This window comes from Canis lupus, chromosome 4 (genome assembly GCF_011100685.1).
Source record: "Canis lupus familiaris isolate Mischka breed German Shepherd chromosome 4, alternate assembly UU_Cfam_GSD_1.0, whole genome shotgun sequence".
Classification (NCBI taxonomy): Eukaryota; Metazoa; Chordata; class Mammalia; order Carnivora; family Canidae; genus Canis; species Canis lupus.
The window spans coordinates 85640607-85665640 of NC_049225.1; the positions used below are offsets into that span (position 1 = coordinate 85640607).

Sequence of the window (25034 nt, forward strand, 5' to 3'; positions counted from 1 at the left end):
TAACGGCTTGGTTTGTAAAAAAATAGTTGGATAGGTGTAAATTTAAATGTGCATGTTGCAGCCCGAGGCTTATTTCCAATATCTACATTGAAATGTGTACAACTGAATTGAGGACATGATTTAATAGAAGCTTTAACTATTGTTTTGTGGATGGTATCTATAAATAAAATTCATCATGCTATCAATCAATACAAATAAACAGCATCAGATACCAAGAGGCCTTGAAAATAATCTTTCTCTTCCATAATGTCCTAGACAAAAAAAAAAAAAAAAAAAAATGGTTCACAGACTTTCTGCTTTGGTTAGTCATTGACCTAATAAGTCCTACTTTCAAGCTGTGATAGAGAACACATCGGGGTCATAATTGTCAGTCTGTTAGTAGAAGTGATCATTAGAAAGTCAGTGAGGGGACGCCTGGGTGGCTCAGTGGTTGAGCATCTGCCTTTGGCTCAGGCTGTGACCCCAGGGTCCTGAGATCGAATCCCACATCGGGCTCCCTGCATGGAGCCTGCTTCTCCCTCTGCCTGTGTTTCTGCCTCTCTCTGTGTCTTTCATGAATAAATAAATAAAATATTAAAGAACAAGTCAGTGAAGACCTCGTGAGAGCATTCCCCTCATGGAACATGGGACCCTCCTGACCATATTCTATATTTGAGCTATCAAGTGCTTGTCTCCATGCAGATTGCCTTCGCAATGCAAGCAGTATTGTTACTTCACAAATTCTAAGCAGGTTCATATGCACATAATGTACATGATTATATGTAAAGATTAACATGTGAAAGTTGACAAATTGTTAGTTTTCCCTTTTTAGAGACATTTATAAAAATAACAACACTAGTAACAAATACTTCTAAAGTTCTAGATCATTCTCAAATGATTCTACTCACAAAGAATCTTTGTGGGGCAATCATCAAGGGCAGTGAGAAATGGTCATTTTGGAGAATGAAAAAAAGTAATTTCACCTAGGCATTGGTTGAGGTAGAGGGGATGACTAGGTCAATTTTTCAATATTTCTTGTTGCTCTAGAATAGTCAACCTCAACTCCTTATGAAGTACTTCAAAAAAAAAAAAAAGAATTGAGAAGGTACAAGAACGATATATCTTTGATGAGTTTGCCCATGGATTGGTGTTTTCAAGTGACAATAATTTCAGTGACTTTATTTTAAATTTTCATTATCTCCAGACTTTTCCGTATTTCAGGATGAGTTCCAACCTTTATTTTATCTGCTTAGGGAAGTCAGTTCTTAACTTCTAACAATACAAAGCAGAATTTGAATAATGCTGAAAGTCTCTTTCATTTCTTTTTATTTAAATTCAATTAACCAACATATAGTACATCATTAGTTTCAGATGTAGTTTTCAATAATTCATCAGTTGCATAGAACACCCAGTGCTCATCCCATCACGTGCCCTCTTTTAAACTAATTTTTTCTTCAAATACAGAATGTGCCTGAAATTTCAACACATATATATGAGTGTCTCAAACACACAGTCAAACTTCACAGGAATTCACAGTTATTTTTCTTTTGAGGTATTGCTTCAATGACATAGACAAGAAATACAGAGTATAGTTACATAGGACATTTTTTTTAGACTAAAGGATATTTCTTACAACTAACAGAAATATTTGTCATTTTGACATTGTCGTAATCAAATGTTTACCCAAGTATCTTTATCTACTTTAATAAGTAATAGAAAAGTAATTATAGATATTTTTACATGACAGCACATGACTTGAAAGTTCAGAAGTGATTTTAGTCTCCCTGGGAAGCCTCCTGATGTGTCCTCCAAGTAAGAAAATGAAACAAAGTCTCATTTTATTTTGCCAGTTCTTCTGGGATCTAAATCGATGACTACAGAAGAGTTTTGTGATATCATTACAAAGCAGCAAAAAGAATTTGCTTCAGGGAGAGTGCTTTAGTGACAAGCATGGAAAGGGTTATAGAAGAACCTTACAAATGTGACTCTTCTGGTATGATGCCCAATCTGATCCCTTCTAGTCCAAACAAAACATGTTGTGATGCTTACTGTACTTTTGCTTAATTTCTACTTTTCTTAGACTAAAATGGCCTCTTCAAGTTCTTTTCTCAAAAAAAAAAATGTATTTATTTGAGAGACAGAGAGAGATGCACATGTGGTGAGGGTGGGGGGAGGGTAGAAGGAGAGGGCGAAGCAGACACTTCACTGAGCCAGGAACCCAGTATGGGGCTAGATCCTAGGACCCCAAGATCATGACCTGAACCAAAGGCAGACACTCAACTAACTGAGCCACCCTGATGCCTCTCAGAATTATTTTCATAACAAAATTCTCCATATCCTTTCTATGCCAACTGTTCTTTGAAGTCATTTTGGATTCCATTATTTAGAACTAAACACTCTATTAGGGTAGCTAGACAGATCCTTTTTTCAGAACATGTACAATTTTGACAGATTTTAATGTTCATTGAACAATTATAAATACCTTCTTAACTCTCAGTGTCCTTGTAGCATTTCAGGTTACTAAGCAATAGCTAAATAACTATGCTTACCCTTGAATGTGAAAGCAAGGACTTCCCTCTTTATTCTAAAAGGAGTTGAATCAATCAAAGGATGTTCTGAGGTAATCAATAAGCATCTGGTCTATATTTAAAAATCACCGTGAGCACTGAGTGTTACATGTAAGTGATGAATCACTAAATTCGACTCCTGAAACTATTATCACATTATATGTTAACTAACTAGAATTTAAACAAAAATTTGAAAAATAAGAGTCTCCTTGGTGGCTCAATTGGTTAAGCATCTGCCTTTGGCTCAGGTCTTGACTCCAAGGTCCTGGGATCGAGCCCAGCATCAGGCTTCTTGCTCCATGGGGAGTCTGCTTCTCTCTCTGCCCCTCCCTCTGCTTCTGCTTACTCTCTCTCTCTCAATTTCTCTAAAATAAATAAATAAAATCTTTAAATTTTTTTTTCAAAAAAAATATCACTCTAATGTAGTGAGTAGAATGTTTTGGATAGAAATAACAGTTAATTTATAGAGACCAGTTAAGAAATTATTTTTGTAACTTAGGGAAAGATGAATTAGACAGGAAGCATGTTGGTTGAAGGCCTAGAATGGAATTGAAATGCTATTTATGTGGCAAAACGATAGTGTGTGATGACACACTAGATGTGTGTGTGTGGTAGGGGAGGATGAGATGAGTCAGTAATAAAAGGCGACCCCTGAATTCTTAAAATGTGTGATTGCATCAGTAGAACTTTTTGTTGAAATAAGGACTTGTAGGGAGAAGGCCAGTTTTGAGGAATGAGATCATTATTGCAGTTCTAGAGTGCTAGTTTTTATTTATTTATTTATTTATTTATTTATTTATTTATTTATTTATTTATTTATTTTAGAATTCTAGTTTTATAGTGCCTTCAAGGTATCCAAAGAAATAGTCAAGCAACAGTTGGATATACAGGTAACAGAAGAGGCATCGTCTAGAAATGCATATGTGGGTCATCCCCAGAGAGAAATTGTCTGAGGCCTGGTCTCTGACAAGACTGCCTAGATCTGAGTACCAAGTTAGAAACTAAGGAAATACTCACGAAGAATTCCAACATTTAAACATGGGGAAGAGCAAGACTGCAAAGGAGTTTGAGAAGGTGCAACCAGAGAGATGGGAGTAAAAATAGAAATGTACTTGGTCTCAAAACTTAAAGAAAGGGATTTTGTGTGTTTTGCTTAACAAGGAAAACATAGTTAGTGCTACTGAAAATTCATTAAAGGATTAAAATATGCCCAATGAAATGAATATTCTGGGACTTTTTGAGAGAGATTAACATGGTGGAATGAGGGCAACAGAAGCCAAATAAAAATTACCAAAGGAAATGGTAGAAAGCTTAAAAAAATTACAAATTTTCAACATCTGTGGTTATATGGAGGATAGAGAATATATTCTATCATTTCTTTATGCAATTACTTTGGGATTCAGTTGATACATCCCTAATAAGAGGAAATAAATAAATTTATTAACTCTGATGTTTAAAATTCAGGGTCAATATGACGGACCAAAGTAGAGAAAAACCAAATACAAAAAGATAGAATGGGTCTAGTCCAGCAAAATAAATTGCAGTCTTCTTAAATTTATTAAACTTTGAAGTAGTATGTCTTTGAGAATGAGGTATTATCAGCCATGGAAACAAAAAAAAAAAAAATGAGAAGCAGATACTAGCATTCCCCATCCATGAAGGAATTATCTTGGCCAAGTGTTTAACATATTTTGGAGAAATATAAATCATCTTTGTCTGATGCCATTAAATATTTGAATGATAGTAGTTAACTCCTTGTGCTCTCTTTCTGTTCCTACAAAGCTATCTTTTCATAACAATTTGGCTTCTTACTCTTTTTCAACAGAGTAAGAATACGTTCCTGTGTGAACTTGCAATTTTAGGTCTCCTTAGCACTTGGAATTTTCTATGCACATTAACCTATCACCATTCTGATTTCACGTATCATTCTGGTGATCTTGGTTAAGGGCAAATTGGTCGTGAGTAATGGGCTTGTTCTTAGTTGATAATGGAGTCAGACTTCTGAATAGACCTGAAGACTGATTCCAGAACCCAGGTAATACACAGAAGTATGGACTCCATGAGAACAGATGGGTGAAAGTTGACCTATAATCCTCTACACTTAACATCCCTCATTGGATATAAGGTGTTTCTTATTTCCATTTTCACATTTCCAAGTCTGCAACTGACGTATCATTTTAAGTACTTTGTGGACAGACAGCATTTTTTTCTAGAGCATCCAGCAAATTGCTCTAGACATATTGACTACTGAAAATAAAATAAAAATTTTAAGCATTTGTATAATTTTATTGATATGAATTTGAGCATAGGCAGGACATTATTTGCTTGGCAGCAAACTTTGTATTTGATATGCATTACCCACTCACTTACTGAAGTCTCTTGTGCTGGGAATTAAAACCCTGAGGGGCAGGATATTATTGTAAATACGACAGACTTTCAAAATCTCGGGCTTTAACGGGTAGATATTAGCTAAAAATGAAAAAGTTCCGTACGGTAGTTGAATGCCTTAGTGGAATTAACATTCATGTGAAGCATGGTTGTTATATACCCTCAAAGAACAGATTGCCCATAACATGCTCTGTTTGTGATGGGATATTAAAGACCAGCTCTCATAATTTTTCACTCCACATTTATAGATTTGTTTCTGCTGACAGAATCCTGGAAATGTAATTAAATGTTTAGTTTAATTAAAATGGAAAATAAAGCCTTGTTGTCAGAAATTCACCATAGCCCCCAAAAGTAGCAAACATGAGTGATTATGTATCTCAAAAGCGTGTACACTGATTTTCTACATGTGTATATCTTGTAATACTCAAATAGAGTTATACTTGGTATTATGCAATCCTCAAAGCAAACTATGCTTTGTCATTGCAAAATAAATATATATAATTCCTATTAACATGTAGAATGATATTTATATATGAAAATAGATGAAGCTTTGCCTGTCACATTGATGGGGTGTGGTAGTGCATATTGAGAAACTCACAAAAGATATATCTACACTAGGGGTCAGTCTTTTACTTTTTTTTCATAAAGTACCAGATAGTAAATATTTTTGGCTTTGTGGGCTATATGGTCTCTGTCAAAACTACTGTATTCTATTGCCGTAGCATAAAAACAGCCATAGATGATAATCAAATGGGCATGAGTTTGTTCCAATAAATCTTTATTTATGGACACAAGTTTGAATTTCATATAATCACATTTTATTAAGTAGTAACCACTTAAAAATGTGAAAAAAGCATCGAGGCTCACATGCCTGTACAGAAACAGGTGGCAGGCCTAATCTGTCCTCCAGGCCTTTGGTCTACACACGTGCAAACACATGCTCTTACGCACAAGGAAACACACAACTATTTCCACTAAAGTGTTTTACTTCAAACTATTCAACAAACCTTTCTGATTCCAACTTCTGCTATTCTCTTCCTTGCTCTTTCTGGTCTATCCACACTGCTTTTTCTTTGTTTCCCTCTTCTTTATTGTTTCTGTATTTTGAGTCATGCATAAAAACTCCTTCCATATTCAGAATTTATTCAATATTTTGATAAACATTTAACTGTAATATTTTTCTCAGCATGCTTATGTGCTCATTTTTTAAAATAAAATCATTTCCTTAACAAATAGGTCATACATAGACCAGCTCAGTACTGTGTTTTTGGGAAAAGTTGTCTAAATTGACACTTTAATCTTAGATATTTACTCCCGGAATGTATTTTCAGTATGCGTCACTGTAGAATCGGTATATATTCTTTGTTACAAATGGTTAATCATGGACCCTCTGTACTTAATTGAAAATTCTCTTTTCTAATTTATAATGGCTTTTTGCTATATATTAAATCTTTAATCTTTTGTCATGTATTTCTGAATTGTTTGTGGTTATATTGAATCTTTTTTTTATTTACACATGAGTTATATTTTTAAAAAATTACATTAAAATATATATTTGATGCTTAGGAGAGCCTGGGTGGCTTAGTCGGTTAGCTTCCAACCTTCGATTTTGGCTCAGGTCATGATCTTAGTGGAAAGGGGAAATGGAGCCTTCATGGGACTCTGCTGAGCATGCAGCCTGCTTAAGATCCTCTCCCTCTCCCCCGACTCATGAGTCACTCTTTCTCTAAAAATACACAAATGAGTAGATTAAAAGGGAGAAATCCAGGTTAATATCCGGCATATTGGATTGAGAACAAAAGTGAAGTGGTGATTTTAGATAAGAGTAGGCTCGCCATCGTAATATGAGGAAAGATTAGGAATGTGAGTATAATATATTAGGTGTAAGTAGTTTGCCGGACTTTTCTAACAAGAAGAAAATAGTGATTTTGTGGTTATTTTTGTTTTGTAAATGGAGCTGTTATGAGGTTGCTCACTAACAGTGAGAAATGAAAAGACCTGGAATAGAAAAGAGACAAGTTTAGAAATGGTCATCTCAGAAAATTAAATCTATAGAGTTGGGAAATACAGTACAATTACCAGGAAAAGCTTTTTGTTCATTTGAGGTCTGTGTCTTAAAGAGAGAATGATTTACGGACCAGTGTGCTATTTCTCTAGCAACAGAAAACTGTAATAGAAAATGCTTATTTTAATCTTCCACTTATGACCCTCTGACACACCGCCACACACTGATATTTATATATGTTGCAATTTTCATACAATTTTGCAGATTTGCATGACTTTTACAGTCCTGTGGCACCTTTTCATCTGGCTAAATAAGGAAAGAAAATGTTTGGCTTCTTTAGAATGGTGTTAATGCACATTCATCTTTCCTTCCACATATTCGTGTTCAGTTGTTCTAACTGATTTCAGACAAAATCAGTCAAACTTTGGTAGAGGCAACAGGGATAATGTCCTAAAATAAATGAGCAACTTCATGATAATGAATTCCAATGCAAATAGTGATGACTTTGCAGGAAGTACACCCAACAAGTGAATTGCTTCTTTTTGCTTGGGTTCCTTTTCTGACTTTCTCTCTGTTTCACGTCCTCACGGTTGTGCTCTGTAGGTTCTGTGATTGGCAAACCAATCCCCTTTATCTTTGGGTTCTGATTTTGTCCTCTGGACTCTAAAATAGAGAAAATCTATATCTCCCCTGAACAGATTGTGGATGGCAGCGGATTCCCTTCTTTAGTCCTGCCTTTCACTTTTCAACGAAGTAGGTGATCTCAACAGCACAGAATGTTAACAAATGAACCCCGTTGCTATCACCCGAGATCATACCCTGGTTTTCCTTTGCAATGTGTTCTCTTCTGTTTTACAGTTGCTTATGACTTTGTAACATTTAGGAAGATGCCCTTTGTATGCATACATATTTTGGTAAAAACCATAGCGGTAACTGAGAGGTTGCATCTATTTTTAGAATTTTTATCTACTGAAGATATTTCATTCCACTTATTGTAATAGGTGAATTAGATAAATTATCTCCAATATATGTGATCACTGTAACTTGTCCTCCATAAAAGTGCTATTACACCATCAAAGGAGGAGCAAACTGAGAGCCAGTGTTTATCAATGTCAACCTACTGAATAAGTGGCGATGCCAGAACTTAACCCAAGTTGGTTTCTATCCCAAATCTAAGCGTTTGTTTTCAAGTCCCTCGGGGAAAAATAATGGCACAAGGATTTAATAGTTCAGAACTCCATTACATAATGCATTCAGTTAAGTTCTAGGGGAAATTCAGAAAATGGTTGAATAAAAGGGATCGAGGCTATTTTTAATATGGGAATTGTATCATCAGATTCCTATTATGTGCAAAGTAAAATTCAAAACATCATAGGCCTGTACTAGAAAGATTTAAGGGTGTTTCTAAAGGAGGAATTTTGGATTGAGGAATGTGATGGAAAATCACCAGTGTCGGTAATGACTGGTAAACAATGAGAGGAGAACATATGGTTAAGGATACTGTGTGTAAAATGCCAGCTATAATAAATGGATATTGGCAGCCAGAGTGATCTTCAGTTGGGCAAAGGACAGTGACGGTTCCTTTCTGGCAATGACTTGAAACCCACAGATATGTTCCAGTAGCACTGCAATATTCTGATAATAACCTAACCCTACCTAGAATTTAATCTTGCCACTCTCAGGACCGAACTCAGAACAGAGCAATAAACTTAAAGCCTGAATTTTCATTGCTCTCCTGGGCCTGTTGTATGATTCTCATAGTCTATGGCAACCAAAAGCCCTGGGCTTATACAATGCAAAAGCCCTAGAGAGAAATTATTTTAGGAGAGCACGCACAATGAATTAAAAAGAAAAAAGAATAATAATATAAGGTATCCTGAGACATAGGTAAATGGCATTCCTTTTGATCTGCTCAATTTTCCTGGCGTCCCAAATTAACCCTGGCAATATGAAATTCATTTTGGCCTCCCCTTTCTAGACAATACTTTGGAGACCCTGTTCTCTTTTTAGCTTGTTCTGTTCTTTATGGGATTGATGGCCTCTATCAATTTGTCTGAGTTAAAAATAATCAGGCCTTATGTGACGACCCAAGGTTTCTCTCAAGGTAGTGATATAAATAACCTTTAATAAATAGTAACTACCCTCACTTTTGTTCACTCAAACATATTCCGGGTAAGAGCAGGTGATAGAATTTGCATTTCAAATCCTTGCTTTCAATACGGTCTTTAATTTCCATTATGAAAAATTACATATGTTTACTAACTTGGAAACCCTCTTATAAAGCAACTCTGAATAAGCAAGGGAATGGTAAAATATAACTAATCACATATCTTTGAGTGAAGATCAGCCTTTTCCTACATTAACATAAAGAGTACAAGATCTCATTTTAGAATTCTGTGTGCTGTAGAATATATAAATCTCCACTAAGTTCATTTGGTCTATGTTTAGACATTTTTATAGTGACCGAACTTAATTGAATTTCTATATTTTTACATTGCCAGTTTTTGCAAATATTAGAACAGTTCTGCTTGCTAATCAGTAATATATAAGTTTACTGAAATGTCCCTTTTACGTCCTATCAACATAAGATTTAACGGCGTTTCCTGATCATCTCTTATGACTTCTCTTTCCTCTCCTCTCTCATCCCTTCCTTACATCACCTGCTATGCTTTCATCACTGATCCTGTAGAAACTTTTCTCTTATTTTTTAGAGGCTTATGTCATCAGTATTATTGTGTAGATGACTCATAACTTTACCCCAAGCTACGGTCTCCTATTGCCAGGTGACCCCTGTATATCTATCTCCTCATGATGTCTAGCGAACGCCTCAACATTGGCATATTCCAATTAGAATATATTATAATTCCTAACAAGACATTACTTCCCTATGACAGTACCATTTTTCCCCTAGGATCCTACTTAAAAATCTCAGATTCATTCTTAGCTCTATTTTGTTGTGTTTAATTATTTCTCTATCTACAATATATGTACCATTTTCCCCCATTTTTATACCAGGTTAAAGGTGTTTGTTATGATTGTCCAGATTTTAACTATTAAATTTACTACATATTTTTCATTCTGCAATTCAGCCGTCAGGGACTCCTTCCTCGGAGTACCTAGGTAGCTCAGTTGTTTAAGCGACTGACTCTTGGTTTGGGCTCAGGTATACCTCAGGGTCATGAGATCAAGCCCCATGTTGGGCTCTGTGGTCAGCAGGGAGTCTGCCTGAGATTCTTTCTCTCTCCCTCTGCCCCTCCCCCCCTTTGTGCATGTACTCTCTCTCTCGCTAGATAAAAAAATAAAATCTTAAAAAAAAACCCCAAAAAACAAAACACTCCTTCCTGCCTTCTTCCTGTTGGGTTCCTTTTCTGATGTCTCTGCTCTTACACCTAAAGTGCAAAACCCTAAATTTCTTTTCCTCTCTTTCTTTCACTATATATAGTTAGGTGGCATCATAATGGCATGAAATTTAAGTGCTCTTGGTAACTGACAAGTCATTTTACCTGCCTAATTAAGCAAAAATTCAGGCAATAGTTGATCATGAAATGTGGGAGACTACAAGGAAATGGAAAAAGAAATGTTCTTGTTCAGGAGTAAGTAGTGAGGAATCAATTAATTTTTTACTTTATCTTCTCTAATGCTATTGAGAAGCAATAAGATAATTCATGTGTTTTAAGAAATGGTCATATATTTTACTTAGCTGTTGCACTATCAGGATTCTACCCAAGTACAATAGTCAAAAATCTAAGTAAAGATCTAATAAATCTCTTTTTTCAAAGATTGTATTTATTTATTCGTGAGAAACACAGAGAGAGGCAGAGACACAGGCAGAGGGGGAGAAGCAGGCTCCCTGTGGGGAGCTCAACGTGGGACTCGATCCCAGGACCCCAGGGTCACACCCTGGGCCGAAGGCAGGTGCTAAACCACTGAGCTACCCAGGTAAAGATTTATAAAAAGAGATCTTCATGGAAGCATTATTTATATCAAAAAGTTAAAAACAACATTAATATTCAGTGATAGGGAAGAGATTAAAGTATTTGGGTATATTTTGTGAATTTTTTTGAAAATGTTAGATGAGTGCTTTGAATTACATAGATTATCTTCTATTAAAATTTACAATGGTATATGATTCAGTTTTCCAAGGGTCCATAGATGCTCTTAGGGAAAGTATTAATTATAGAAAGTTTAAGAGTTACTGGTATCCTACTATCTTCTCTCGGACGGGTACAAATGTGTGTTAGCAAATTGAATACAGTTCTGAAAATGATTTTGTCAACTGGACATTCTGACTAATTGAGCATTAATCAACCGCTTCTTTCATGATCTGTGTTATATAGACATTTTAGGCATTTATCGCTTTCCTGGTAGTAAATATTGTATGTTGTGTGCAATATAATATTTACTTGATGGTTAAGAATCTTAGAATGCTTCTGGGTCATCACAATGTCCATTTTCATCATACAATACCAAAGAAGCAAATGCAGAGAGATATGGGAGGCTGAACTGAGTGAGTACGGTCCTCACAACCTGGCACGGAGGCTGTATTTTCAATATTAATAAAAAGCTTTGAGGGAAGAGTTTGTGATTTGCCTATTTCTGCTACAGAATGGAGCACAGAAAGCAAATATGATTTACTTAGTGAGTGCTCACTGAGGAAATTACAATCTGGATTCTACTAACCTTTATCCAAAGCCTTTTATATGCCAAGGATTGTGCTAGACCCTTTTGTGTGTGTAAAACTCTTCGAGGTCTAAGACAGCCCTGTAAAGTGAGCACGGTTCCTCACAACACAAGTCAGATCATGAAATCATGAGAGATACAATGATGGGATATAGAAACATCAGGTCATATACATCCCCCTAATTCTGGTCAATGTGTCTGTCTCAGGAAGCAGTAGGGTCATCCTGACAGTGGACATGATCCAGACCAAGCTGATCCCACTACTTTCTTCCCTTACTGATTTGCTCATCTCGTTAATTAATCACCTTATAGCTTCGCCAAACTCCACATTTAGTTCAATACTTTCTGATTTATAGAGTCGTCGTTTTAATCACAGGTTGTGAAAATTGGGAACATGTTCATCTGTACTTTTACTGTATTATTTTATTCTCCTCAAATCTACAAAGGTTACTGACAGTTTTTCAGAGTCTTAAAAAAAAATCTGGTATATACTTTGAGCAGCTTTTCTCCAAAAATTAATCTAGTGGGCAGCCCAGGTGGCTCAGCAGTTTAGCACCTGCCTTCAGCCCAGGGCCTGGTCCTGGAGACCCGAGATCGAGTCCCACATCTGGGCTCCCTGCATGGAGCCTGCTTCTCCCTCTGCCTGTGTCTCTGCCTCTCTCTCTGTGTGTCTCTATGAATAAATAAATAAAATCTTTAAAAAAATTAATCTAGTGAAACTGGGGTCCATCCGTTACTAAATTTTCACTTATCTGGGAACCAGCGTCTTCATTCTATGACTCACAGTGCAATAAGGATCTATTTTATAGACATCAGAACCATATGCATAGAAGGTGAGGGATCTCGCTGTTTCCTTTGTCAATTGTCAATACTCTTCTGCTAGATCCAAACAAGCTTATTGGTTCTTGATATTTCATACGCCCTGAAGAAATTTTTCTTAAAAAGCATTCATTTCTCTATTATTACGAATAAGGGAGGTACTACTTCTTAAATGTAGTCACACATGTAGTTACCCCTGAGATATTTTCGATTGATCACTCTTCTTCATTGTCCTGTATCAATATTTCCCAGGGACTCTGCAATTCTTAGTCTCAAGTGTGCTGGGTAACAGCGTGCATAAAGGTCACCTTTATGGGGTCATCCTGAATCATATAATTAGAGGTGATATTTTTATCAATCTAAGTTTTCTCTTTTCTTTTAAAAAGAGGTATACAATCTGTACCGCCTATTACCCCAGGACGTAAAAAAAAAAAAAAAAAAAAAAAAAAAAATTACCGCAAAGGAAATTGTGTTTTGCTTAAGATTTCAGCAGCTCTTTCCCTTTACATACAGATCCGATCCTCCTTCGATGTTATTATACTTTCAGTAATTTCAGTTAAAAATCAACCGCAGTACCACGTTGGCCTAGTCGACTATTCGGAGTGCTGGATTCTAACAAGGGCTCTCCCTGCATTTCCTTCATGTTCCTTCTTTATTTAGATTTGAAAACATTGCGTAGCCTCCTGAATGTTCAGGGTAAAATTGAGCACGAGATGACATCTAAAGAGACAATTTCCTGAGTCTGTCTCTCGGAGAACAATCACAGTTTAGCATCACAATTTTATGTTGCCAGTGTCTGGAGTCTGACCGGCATCAATTGCGTGTTGGATGCTTCCCTGTCACCGGTGAAAATGATTCTTATAAGTCTCCCAAGGTAACGTGAGTGGGGACTCGGGATCAGAAATGTCCATGCTTCCAGTTTCCAAGATTAACTCTGTAATAAATTCTGCTGACTGATACACTGTTCAGTTTTCTGGAGTAATCTTTGACATAAGGAGAAAATAAACATCTGCCCACCACCTGGCTCTCCCCAAGCCGCGTGTTCCACATTGCGTGACTTACTTTCTTCTTTTTTTTTTTAAGCTGAAAATGTAAGAGAATCACTAAGTGGCTTTACTAGGGCTAGGGGAGGTTGGCTTAGTTTCAGAATATCAGATTTTGGAAACCGATTAATTCCAGTATACGTCGCATCATTGGCCCCGTGGGGAATCTAGAGCCCTTCATCTGGATGCAGTCTCACAGATACAGACCCTCCCCCTGGTGATTGATTCTTTTTCTAGAAATGGATTGTATTGTTTGGTGATGCTGACAAATCCCTCTGTATGTCATCCCACTCAGGAGCAAGTGCCTGTTGACTTCCATTATGACTGTCCACTAGACGGGCTTATTACGGTCTTACCCAGGGAAAACCACCAAGGAGGAGGCCTAGTGAAAACGCATTTTGTTTTCAAGTGTGTCCCTAGGATGCTCATTGCTGGTGTCTCTGCAGACGCTTCAGTGGCAAGCTGGCAAACATTTTACTTCCTTCCACTGGAGGCAGTTAAACAGACGGGCTTCTCTAGAGAATGTCAAAATGTGAAATTTTAAAATTAAATTACATGACCTCTTACAGACCCAAAATTCCTCTTTATATCCCCTTTGTTTTTGCAACGATCCCTTTCCTTCTGCTGCAGCGAGTTCATAAATACAAAAAAAACAGTAAAATGGATTATTATCAATACGTCCTCCGATAAACACAGACCAGAACTTATGTTTGGCTACTCTGCAAGGAAAATCTCTCTTAAATCAGAAGCTGCATGAGAAGAGATATTACAAAACATAAAGCAGCACTGGCTCATTATTCTGATGCTGTTGTTTCAGTTCCACTTGAACCTGCGAGTTTTAGTTTTTAGAGATTTTCAAATCATAAACGACTTCGAACATCTTACCTTGGAACAACTTTTTACTTAAATGCCTCATTCCTTCACAACCAGACATGATCCAATGCAAGTGTTTCGTTTGTTTGTTTGTTTGTTTTCATTGTTTCTGTTAGTTTAATCATATCAAAACCCTAAATCAATCGATCGGGGAAGGACAAACATTATATGATCTCATTCACTTGGGGAATATAAAAAATAGTGAGAGGGAATATAAGGAGAAAAAATGAGTGGGAAATATCAGAAAGGGAGACAGAACATGGAAGACTCCTACCTCTGGGAAACGAACTAGGGGTGGGGGAAGGGGGGGTGACTGGGTGATGGGCACTGAGTGGGGGAACTTGATGGGATGAGCACTGGGTGTTATTCTGTATGTTGGCAAATTGAACACCAATAAAAATAAATTTATTATTAAAAAAAACCCTAAATCAAATGAAATCCCTTCACATTTCACACCAAGTTAAATAGAACTAGTAAAATAGAACTAGCTGGTAGGCCCCGTGAGTTTCCTGGAAACACCATCTACCCTCCCAACCTCTTTGACCTTTCCTGGAAGCAGAAGGCAAGAAGGAGACCCTTAGGCATTAATTCACCTTTATTAAAGGTTTGTCACACATGAAGCACAATTGCACAGGTTTTCACGAAAGGTTTGCAAAGCCCCCCTGAGCTGAGGACTGCCTTCTGCATTGTGAAGAGAATCCTTCTGAGTCTCAGGGTGAAGCAGCTTCCACACACTGAGGAGAGAAGGGAGTGTGAACGAGGGTCTGGGTCCCTGTCCTCGGCATCCTAAGGGTGCAGGCCCCGACTCCCGCCTCCCTTAAGTCTTTGCTCCTTTGAGTCCCAGGGAAGGGCACCCCAGGGACGGGCACCCCAGGGGCGGGCACTCCAGGGACGAGCACCCCAGGGGGGGCATCCCAGGGGCCGGCATCCCAGGGACAGCACCTCAGGGACGGGCACCCCAGGGGCGGGCATCCCAGGGGTTGGGCACCCCAGGGACGGGCACCCCAGGGACGGGCATCCCAGGGGTTGGGCACCCCAGGGGCGGGCACTCCAGGGACGGGCACCCCAGGGGGGGCATCCCAGGGACCGCATCGCAGGGACGGGCACCCCAGGGACAAGCACCGCAGGGGCGGGCACTCCAGGGACGAGCACCCCAGTGGGGGCATCCCAGGGGCCGGCATCCCAGGGACAGCACCCCAGGGACAGGCACCCCAGGGGCGGGCATCCCAGGGGCGGGCACCCCAGGGGCGGGCTGAGCGAGGTGCTCCCCGTGGTGCTCGCCTGCAGCGCCCCGGGAGTGGCCCCGGGATTCAGGGGGATTCGGGGGGATTCAGGCGCTGCTCGCGGCCGGCTCTGGGCAGGGGCGCTGCGGCGCTGGGCGGGTCTCCGCGAGCTCCCCGCGGCCCTCGGGACCCAGATGCGCGGGCACCTGCGGGCGCCCCGAGGGGGGAGGTCTGCGCGCAGGGCCGCCGCGTCCCCGGCCGAGCAGGTGCAGGTCGCCTCCGAGGAGCAGCTGCCGAGCCCCGGGGGTGCCCCCGCCCCTGCACCCGCGTCCCAGCCGCGCCCACTCGCGCTCGCACCTCCGCAGCGCAGCCTGCCGCCGCCTCCGCGCCGCCCGCCGGGCCTGCCCCCGCGCTGCCGCCCAGCCCCGCCAGCACCTGACGGCCGCCCCCCAGGTGCCCAGGCGCCCCTCCCCGCGGACCCGAGGGCGGCAACGGCCGGCCCGTCGCGCCCGGGGCGGCGGAGCTACAGACGCTGCTGTGGAGTCAGGGGCTTAAGTCTTTTTTTTTTTTTTTTTTTAATGAATGGCGTTGCTTTCCACACGACCTTGCGGAAAAGGGTGTCCGTTCGGGTGCCACAGAGCCAGTGCAGCCCGGAGTAGGCGCGATGGGGGCGGGAGGAGGCAGAGGGGAAGGGCAGGGGGGAGGGGAGGGGGAGAGGAGGAGAGGAGGGGAGAGGAGGAGAGGAGGAGAGGAGGAGTGGAGGGAGGGGGAGGAGGGAGGGGGAGGGGAGAGGGGGAGGGGAGGAGGAGAGGGAGGGGAGGGAGAGAAAGGAGGAGAGAGGAGGAGGGGAGGGAGGAAGAAGAGGAGGAGAGAGAGGGAGAGGGAGGGGGAGGAGGAGGGAGAGGAGGGAGGGAGAGAGAGGGACATAGGAGAGGGGAGGGAGGGAGAGGGAGGGAGAGGGAGGAGAGGAGGAGAGGGGGAGAGGGGGAGGGAGGGAAGAAGAGAACGGAGGAGGAAGGGAGGGAGGGAGGAGAGGAGGACTGAGGATAGCGTGGGGGGGATACGAGATGGGGGAGAAGCGAGGGAGCGTGACGTGCGGAAGGAGTGGGGAGAAGCAGCGAGAGGACAGGCAGACCGTCGGAGAGAGGAGCGACGAGGAGGACCGGAAGGAGGAGGTAGCAAGGAGTGCGAGGGAGCAAGGAGGGTAGGAAAGCAATGGGAGGGGAAGAGGGATTGGGCAGGGCTAAGAGGAGGGCATTGGGCACGAGGAGCGGAGAGGAGGAGAAGGTGAGAGCGAGCAGAGCAGCGACGGCAGAAGAGAGATGGAGGGAGTAGGCAGGGAGCGAGATGAGGAGCGGAGCGACCGAAGGGCGACGGCCGTGCAACGACCGGGGCGTTCGAGACGAGGCGGCCGACGGAGGTACGAGGAGGGAGGGAGGAGGGGGATGGGAGCAGGGAAGAGGAGGGGAAATGGGCGCGTAGAGGGACGGACGAGGGGTATCTCTCTTCCCAACTCACGGCAGAGTGGTCTTGCGGAACTGCGGGCACGCGCGAGGAGAGGAGGTCGAGGGAGAGGAGGGAGACGTCAGGGAGGCGTGCCTATAGAAGCGAGGAGAGACGGGCGGGGAGGGCACAGACGTCGTCACGGAGAGGAGGGAGTGAGACCATCGATCCAGAGCGGTAGGGAACGGAGTTGGCAGCGCGCTGAGAGGGCGACGGGAGACGGGGGAGAGGGGGGCGGCAGCGATTAGAGTTGCGATTTGGTGAGGGATGAGGACAGGGACTGGGACTTCAAGGGGAGGGAGACGGAGTGAAGGACGGGAGGGAGTTGGACGAGGAGCGAGAGGAGGGTGGGAGCGAGGAGGCCAAGGATGAGGAGGGAGGGGAGGAGAGGAGGAGAGGAGCTCTCGAGTGACAGGTGAGCGGAGGACGAGGAAGGTTGAGGGAGGGATGGGACACGGAGAGGAGGATCGAGGAGCGGAGGGCAAGGAGAGGTAGGACATGACGGAGTGGCAGGCAGAGAGAGGACGGCAGGGGATTGAGCGAGGAGGGGATGAGGAGTAGGATGGAGGAGGTAGGAGGGTGACGAGGGGGAGGAGGAACGGGACCGAGGATAGGAGGGGGGACTGTTTTCTGGAGACGGAGGAGAGCGATGGAGGAGAGGGGTGAGCAGGCAGGCTGTGGATCCGAGCGGTGGACGAGGAGCGAGAGGACCCTCAGAACGGGCGGGGAGAGGAGGAGAGGACGGCGAGGGAGAGGGTCACTCTAGGGACGGAGAGAGGCAAGGAGGGAAGGAGGGGGAGGAGGGAGGGAGACGGAGGAGGGAGGGTAGAAGAGAGGATGAGGAGGAGCGTGACGAGGAGGGCGAGGATGGGCAGAGCGGGGGCAGATTGGCACCCCCACGAGGAGCGCAGGGGAACTGAAGAGCGCGCAGGGGGAGTAGAGGGAGGCGGAGACTACGGGCAGGGGGAACGAGGGACGCGGTAGGGGGACGGAGCGAGCCCCCGGGAGTGGAGGGAGGAGGGAGCGATGAGGGGGGCGCGACGGGAGACGCAGGGAGAGGATGTGGTTAGGGACGGAGGAGGGAGCGGAGAGGAGAGGACGCGGAGGAGCGCCGACGAGGAGAGGACGCGGGAGGGGATGAGGAGAGAGGAGAGGATGGGAGAAGGGAGGAGAGCAGGAGGGAGGGAACGAGGAGGCAGAGGGAGGAGGGAGGAGGGACCGGAGGAGGGCCGGGAACCGGAAGGGGCGATTGGGAGAGGGAGGGAGGGAAGGGAGGGGGGGAGAGGAGGGACGGGGAGGGAGGGAGGGAGGACGGATGGGCGGGGAGGGGAGGAGAGGAGGAGAGGAGGGAGGGGGAGAGGGAGTGCGAAGGAGAGAGGGGAGGAGGAGGGAGGGGACTGGAGGAGGGATGGAGAGCTGATTCGGGGAAGAGGGGTGGGGAGGAGGGTGGTTGGGGGATGAGAGGAGCACCGGAGAGGGGGGATGTGGAGGGACCACGGGGCCTGCGAGCACTTGGAGGGAGGACGAGCGGGCGACGGACAGTCCGGGGAGAAGAGGGGACGGGGTTTGCAGGTGGAGGAAAGACGTAGGAGAGAGGGGCGGAGGGGCGTGTTGACCTGGGGGTGGGGGGATTATGCCGGGGGGTGGGGGTTTACGGAAACCACTTATAGAAGGGCAGCAGCCGGAGGCAGGAGGGGGAGGAAGGAGGAGAGGGGGGAGAGGAGGGGAGGGGGGAGGGAGGCGAGGAGGGAGAGGCGGAGGGGGAGGGGTGGGAGAGGGAGGGGGAGAGGGGGCGGGAGGGGAGAGGAAGGGGGAGAGGGAGAGAGGGAGGGGAGGGGGAGCAGGGGGGAGGGGGGGAGAGGGGTGAGGAGGGGGGAGGAGGAGGGGAGGGGAGAGGGGGAGGGAAGGGAGGAGGGAGGGGGAGGGGGAGAGGGGGAGGGGAGGGGGGAGGGGAGGAGGGGAGGGGAGAGGAGGGAGGGGGCACGGAGGAGAGCATGGAGAGAGGGAGAAGGAGAGGAGGGGAAGAGGAGAGGACGGTGGAGGGAGGATGGAGGAGAGGAAAGGAGGGGGAGGAGAGGAGGAGTGGAGGGGGCAGAGTTGGAGAAAGGAGGAGGGAGAGGTGGGGGAGAGGGGGAGGAGAAGGCGGGGAGGAGGGGGTAGGGGGGAGGGAGGAGGGAGGAGCGGGAGCGGAGCGGCGGGAGCGAGCGCGGCGAGGCGGCAGGGGGGAGGCCGGGCGGGCAGCCAATGAGCGGGCGCGGGGCGCGGGCGCGGGAGCCGAGCCAGTCGGGGCCCTGGGAGGACGCGGCGGCGGCGCTGAGCCCGCTCCGGGCTCCCTGCTCCCCGCTGCTCCCCGCAGCTCCCCGTCCGGGGTCCTCCCCGCAGCTCCCCGCTGCTCCCCGTCCGGGGTCCTCCCCGCTGCTCCCCGCTCCCGCGCCGCGCGGTCCTCCGAGGGAGGCGGGCGCCGGGCCTGGCCTCCTGCCCCGGGCGGGGGCGCGCACCTGCCGGGAGGGGGCGGGCGGGGGCGCGCCTGGGTCGGGCGCTGCCTGCGGGGCGGCGGGGGCGGCGCTGAGGCCCGAGCGGCTCCGGGACCCCCGCCCCCCGCCCCCCCCCCCCCCCCCGCCCCGGGCCGGAGCCGACGCAGCCCGGCCGAGCCCCCCCCGCCCCTCCCCTTCCTCCCGCCCCGGCGAGGCCCGCGAGCGCCGCCGACGCTGAAGATGAAACTTTTGCTGCTGCTGCTGCGGGCCCCCCGGTGAGCGAGGCGGCGGCGGCGGCTGCGCCCCTCGGACCCCTGGAAGCTGCTGGGGGGCAGGGGTTACAGTATTTTGCATTAATGTCGGGGTCTGAGATCCGAGGCAGAGCTGTGCCTTATGCATGTTGAGATGCTGCGTGTGTGCGTGCGCGTGTGTGTGCAGGATGCGCAACTAGGAAAACCTGCGTGCATGTAACAGGTGAAAAAAATGCAATTTTATGAGCTTGTTATTACGGTATTTGCCCGTCTGCATGCCTCTTTGTACTTCAGGGACTTTCAGATTAATCAAGAGTAAACGTCCCTCGCTATTTCCCTGCCGGGTATCAAGAAAGGGGAAAATAAAATTCTTAGGTGCCATAAGGTCTTGTGTTTGCTCAGGTGATGGCATCGCTGCTTTGAGCTGAGAGAGACAGATCACAGGAAGATTTTATTATGCAGCCAAAAAAAAAAAAAAAAAAGAAAGAAAGAAAAAAAAAAAAGAAAAAGAAAAAGAAAAAAACCCCACAAGCTCTGACAGTGCTTGGGAACCTGTATTTTCCACTCTGGGATCACCCACAGATTTCTTCAAAGCAGGGGGCTTTCCTTATGCAGTAATTGTTCTCTTCTATTTTAGTGGACTTGTCTTGCCAGGGGAAATATGCTAAATCCAGAGTTTGAGGTCCGGATTAGGTCTGGCGTGTACCCTGTGGGATGTGGGAGGGGAAAGCAGGGTAGGATAGTGGTAGAGAATGAGCTCTGGGGTCTGACACGCTGCTCCAAGCACCTATCATCATTCCAGCTTCTTTCAAGCCTCCTGTTCGTATTTATTTAATTCTGGGTTTCCTGATCATGAATCAGCCCACGGTAGGTCAACACGTTGATTCATTTCGTAAGGCCCCCATCGCATGCCTTGCCGGGTGAGTATTTTATAAACCATAATACTGATGGTTTTTAGAGATTGCTAACTTAAGAAGGGAGCAATTGGAAAAAAAAAAAAAAAAAAAGGAAATGATATCAATGGCCAAGTTTGGTTTCCTGACAAGGTAAGTAGAAAAATCAGGATTTACTGTTTTAGATGCAAAGGGAAATATGCTGGTAGAAGGAAGGTAAGGACTGGGGAGCTCTAGCTGTCTGGGTGTCTGGTGCATGTGGAATATCACCGGCTGTAGCAGTTGCAAACATGGTCACTAGCAACTAGCGCCTGAGTAAGATCTATACACTGGCAATTGGAAATTATCCCTCCTGATGCCCTAATTCGGGTGCATTTAACGGAATCATGAGCATGAGGGAGTCATTCCAACTTTATAGATTCTTCAGATGAAGCATGCTTTATATGGTAAATAGAGAGCATTTTTTTTGCCTTATATAAATATCACTACTGTGCCTCATGTTGATTTTTCTGGTCTGATGAATGCACACCACAAGTTCACAAGTGTGTGTGTCCCACTTGCCCTGTGCGTGGCCTGTCGATGGTTAAAAGTTTGAAGTATACCTGATGTATTTGCAACTGAGAGAGTCATTCTTTAGAATCTGAACATGCATGTGCGTTTGGTGCGTCTGGATAAAACAGAGCTTAGTGACCTGAAGATATTTCTTTATCTCGGATCCCTGCGTTTGATAGAGTGTAGTCAAAGGAAAAGTGAGAGAAAGTGAGAGATTAAAGACAGCAAGTATGTAAGATGTTGTTTTGCTTTTTTTTTTTTTTTTTATAAGTAGAGGACTTCAAACTTTTTAATTTGCTTATGTGCCTTTCATGTAGTTGCATTATACGTGTGTATGGAACCGCATTTTGGATAAGGGCTTCTTCAATTTTGGTGCTATTGATATATTAGGCTGCATAATTCTCATGGGCAAGGGAGCCTGTCCTGTGTTTTATAGGATGCCTAGCAGCCTCCTGGTTTTCTACCCTCAAGATGCCAGTAGCAGCATTCCCAAACTGTGACAAGGAAAACTATCTCCAGGCATTGTTAACTATTTCCTTGGGGGGGGGGCAACCATGCACCCCTCTCCCACTGAAAACCACTGCTGTGGGAAAAAAAAAAAAAAAAAAAAACAACAACAAAGATGGTGTGCAGAAAAGGGTCATAGAACACATGGTTTGAGTAGGCAACTGCTCACATTTAGTTCAATTTGGCTGCTCTGTGGTGATTCTCCTTCTCTTGCTCTGATGGAGTTCCACTGCTAGGTGTTTCCTTAGGTCCCTAACACAGACTGTGGAAGATCTGGTCAGTATTCTTGTTTTTCTGTAGACTGAGAGACTGGGCTGTATTATTATATGCTATCGTTTGTAGGAACAAGAGGAAAGTTTAAAAACGAGAAAAAGAAAATGTAGATGTGGAGGCTCAAGATACATTTCAATTTTTTTCAGATGAGTCTTTACTATAAATAATAAGTAAATGAAAGCTATAGACTCTACTTTAGAATAGCTTTGGTTATTGTTTTCTTTTCTTTTTTTTTTTTTTTTTTTTGAGTAGGTATATGTTTGGAATGTCAGGAGTGGGCGTTCACTCCAGGCATTCCATGTGCTTGGAGTAGTTTAAAATGTTCAGAGGCTCCAGAAGTCAAAGGGAAACATTTTTATTTTAAATGCATAGTTTGTATTGGCAGTCATCTGTAGCACAATAAAAAAAATATATGGGATCCCTGGGTGGCGCAGCGGTTTAGCGCCTGCCTTTGGCCCAGGGCGCGATCCTGGGGACCCGGGATCGAATCCCACGTCGGGCTCCCGGTGCATGGAGCCTGCTTCTCCCTCTGCCGTGTCACTGCCTCTCTCTCTCTCTCTCTCTCTCTCTCTGTGTGTGACTATCATAAATAAATAAATTTAAATATATATATATATATATATATATATCTCGAGCTTAATGATTTGAAGACATAGCAGAACGTGACCCTGACCCTGGATTTCTTGTGTCAAATGTCGCGTGTATACAGGGCATTTCTCCTTATTTGCAAAAGGGGATAAGAATAGGCTTGAGAACCATTCAATACAAGGTGTTAAAATGGGTTTCAGTTGGTAAAGATCTACAGCACGGTTGGCACTTTATCATAGACTCAATGTCTTTGGTCATTTGTGTGATGAGATTGACTCAGCATGCTGAATCTTCCAGCTATTCTGGTTAAAATTTATCTATAAGAAATGATAATGTTTCTGTTTTGTCTTTTATTTAAATTCCAGTCAGTTGACGTACAGTGTAATACTAGTTTCAGGTGGACAATATAGTGATTCCGCGCTTCCATACGAGAGCCTGAGCTCATTGCTAGTGCCCTCCTTCATCCCCATCACCTGTTACACCCATCCCTTCACCCCAGGGACCATCAGTTTGTTCTCCTTAGCTAAGAGTCTGTTTCTTGGTTTGCTAATCTCTCTCTCTCTCTCTCTCTCTTCTCTCTCTCTCTCCTTTGATTGTATAAATGGCGGTATTTTTTTTTAAGTTCTTAACTTTTTTTTTTTAAAGATTTTATTTATTCATTCATGAGAATACACAGAGAGGAGAGAGAGGCAGAGTCACAGGCAGAGGGAGAAGCAGGCTCCATGCAGGGAGCCTGACATGGGATTCGATCCCGGGTCTCCAGGATCAGGCCCTGGGCTATAGGCGGCACTCAACCACTGAGCCACCAGGGCTGCCCGAATGGCAGTATTCTTAAAAATATTTTTATGGATGAAATAACACATTTTAATTTTGAAAGATGCTGCAAGTTATGGATAAATCTAATTTTTCTCTCATTTCCGTCCTCCCCCAGATTATCTACATTTATAATTTGTTCAAAAATACAGAAATGTGAAACCTGGAATGCACCTTGAAACTTACTCTTCAGCAATAACCATTATTACCAATTCGGTATATTTTGTCAAAATGATTTTTAATGAATAGTTTAATATATATATCTATATATAATTGTTAAATATAGCTTTAAAGTTAAAGATGCGGGTGTACACATCTGTCTGCATTCATATGGGCATATATACATAGACACGTTGAACACAGCTCAGTATTATACCCTAATAGTTTTATAGCGTGTTCACTCTTCTATGTGAATTTATAGAGAATTCATGTATATTTAGCAAGAATCCAGTACAGCATTATGCACAGATCTGACATTCAACTCTAGTTCAATTTTCGAGACATGCATCTGCTTCTAGCTTTCTCTTCTTATTAGGCCAGAGTGATTTCAGATTGGTTGATGCCTCTGCCATAGTGAGTGGTATACTTGTGACTCTCACATGGGATTACATAGACCTACTGTCATTCCTTTAAGTAATCCTCCATTAAAATTTTTTTAATAGTAAAGGGAAGACCAAATTAAGTTAAATAATTTAGTATCTCTATCATTGCTGATAGCATTTTGACTTTTAAGTGTGGCACATGTTCCAGGAAGAGAATTCCAGGAAAATAGATGGACTTCAGGGAAACATAGGAACAGATATAAGAAGGACATTCACTTTAGTGTGTCCTGACCTGCCTGGATGGTGCTTCTGTAGATACCAGAAAATTCTGGTGTGGAGACTTCTACACTGCATGGCTACCTCAATTTAGGAAACTTCTTCTTGGTAGTCTGAGAATAAAATGAATAGATTTCAATCCCTACAAGTATTTGAGTAAAATACTGAATAAAGAAAATATTTCACTTATTATTAAACTCACTGGATGGGATATAATAGTTGAATTGCCAGTGAAATGGAGAATTTGCCAGGTGCCTCCACTGAAAAAAGAGAATCCACCTATCATTTTATATTTCACTTATGTTTAGATGACCATACGGTTCTTCAAATAGATATTTATTTTCATTATATTTATGCCTTTGGGACAATATATATGACTAATATATAACTACATGCGATCTGATATGCTTGGCAATTTCACTTGATCCAATTACTTTCAGTCAATCTACCTGATACCAAAAGTATTTTAAATAAAAATATCTGTCTAGGTTAAACTCATAGCTATCAATGGGATTTAAATGAGGACTGGATGCCATTTTAACATATTAAAGCATCCCCATTACAAAGAATTTTTGAAACCAGTGTTGGCAAAGTTGTGATAAAACTCTTATTTACACTTATCCCTTGTAGAAATGAAAATTAACATACCAGTTACGAAAAGCAATTTTCAGTCCTTGGCCAGAGATGGGAAAAGGGAGATTTCCTGAAATGAAACTTATGGAAGTAAACCACTAAAAAAAACATGGAGAAATCACTCAAGAAGTTAAACTTAAGAATTTGAATCA

General features: G+C 43.8%; 1 protein-coding gene across 8 annotated transcripts in view; it reads left to right on the forward strand.

The window, feature by feature from the left end:
* The window catches only part of CDH18 (cadherin 18), a 1025306-nt gene that overhangs the window by 547981 nt on the left and 452291 nt on the right, over positions 1-25034 (forward strand). The window contains exon 1 of one of the 8 annotated variants that reach the window (XM_038535424.1): positions 19745-19829. The exons of 6 other annotated variants lie outside the window; for them this stretch is intronic. The gene's annotated coding sequence lies outside the window, so the exon portion shown is untranslated. Of the gene's footprint in view, positions 1-19744; positions 19830-20349; positions 20726-25034 lie in introns of those variants that run through there. One more of the 8 variants, XM_038535422.1, reaches the window with a different exon arrangement.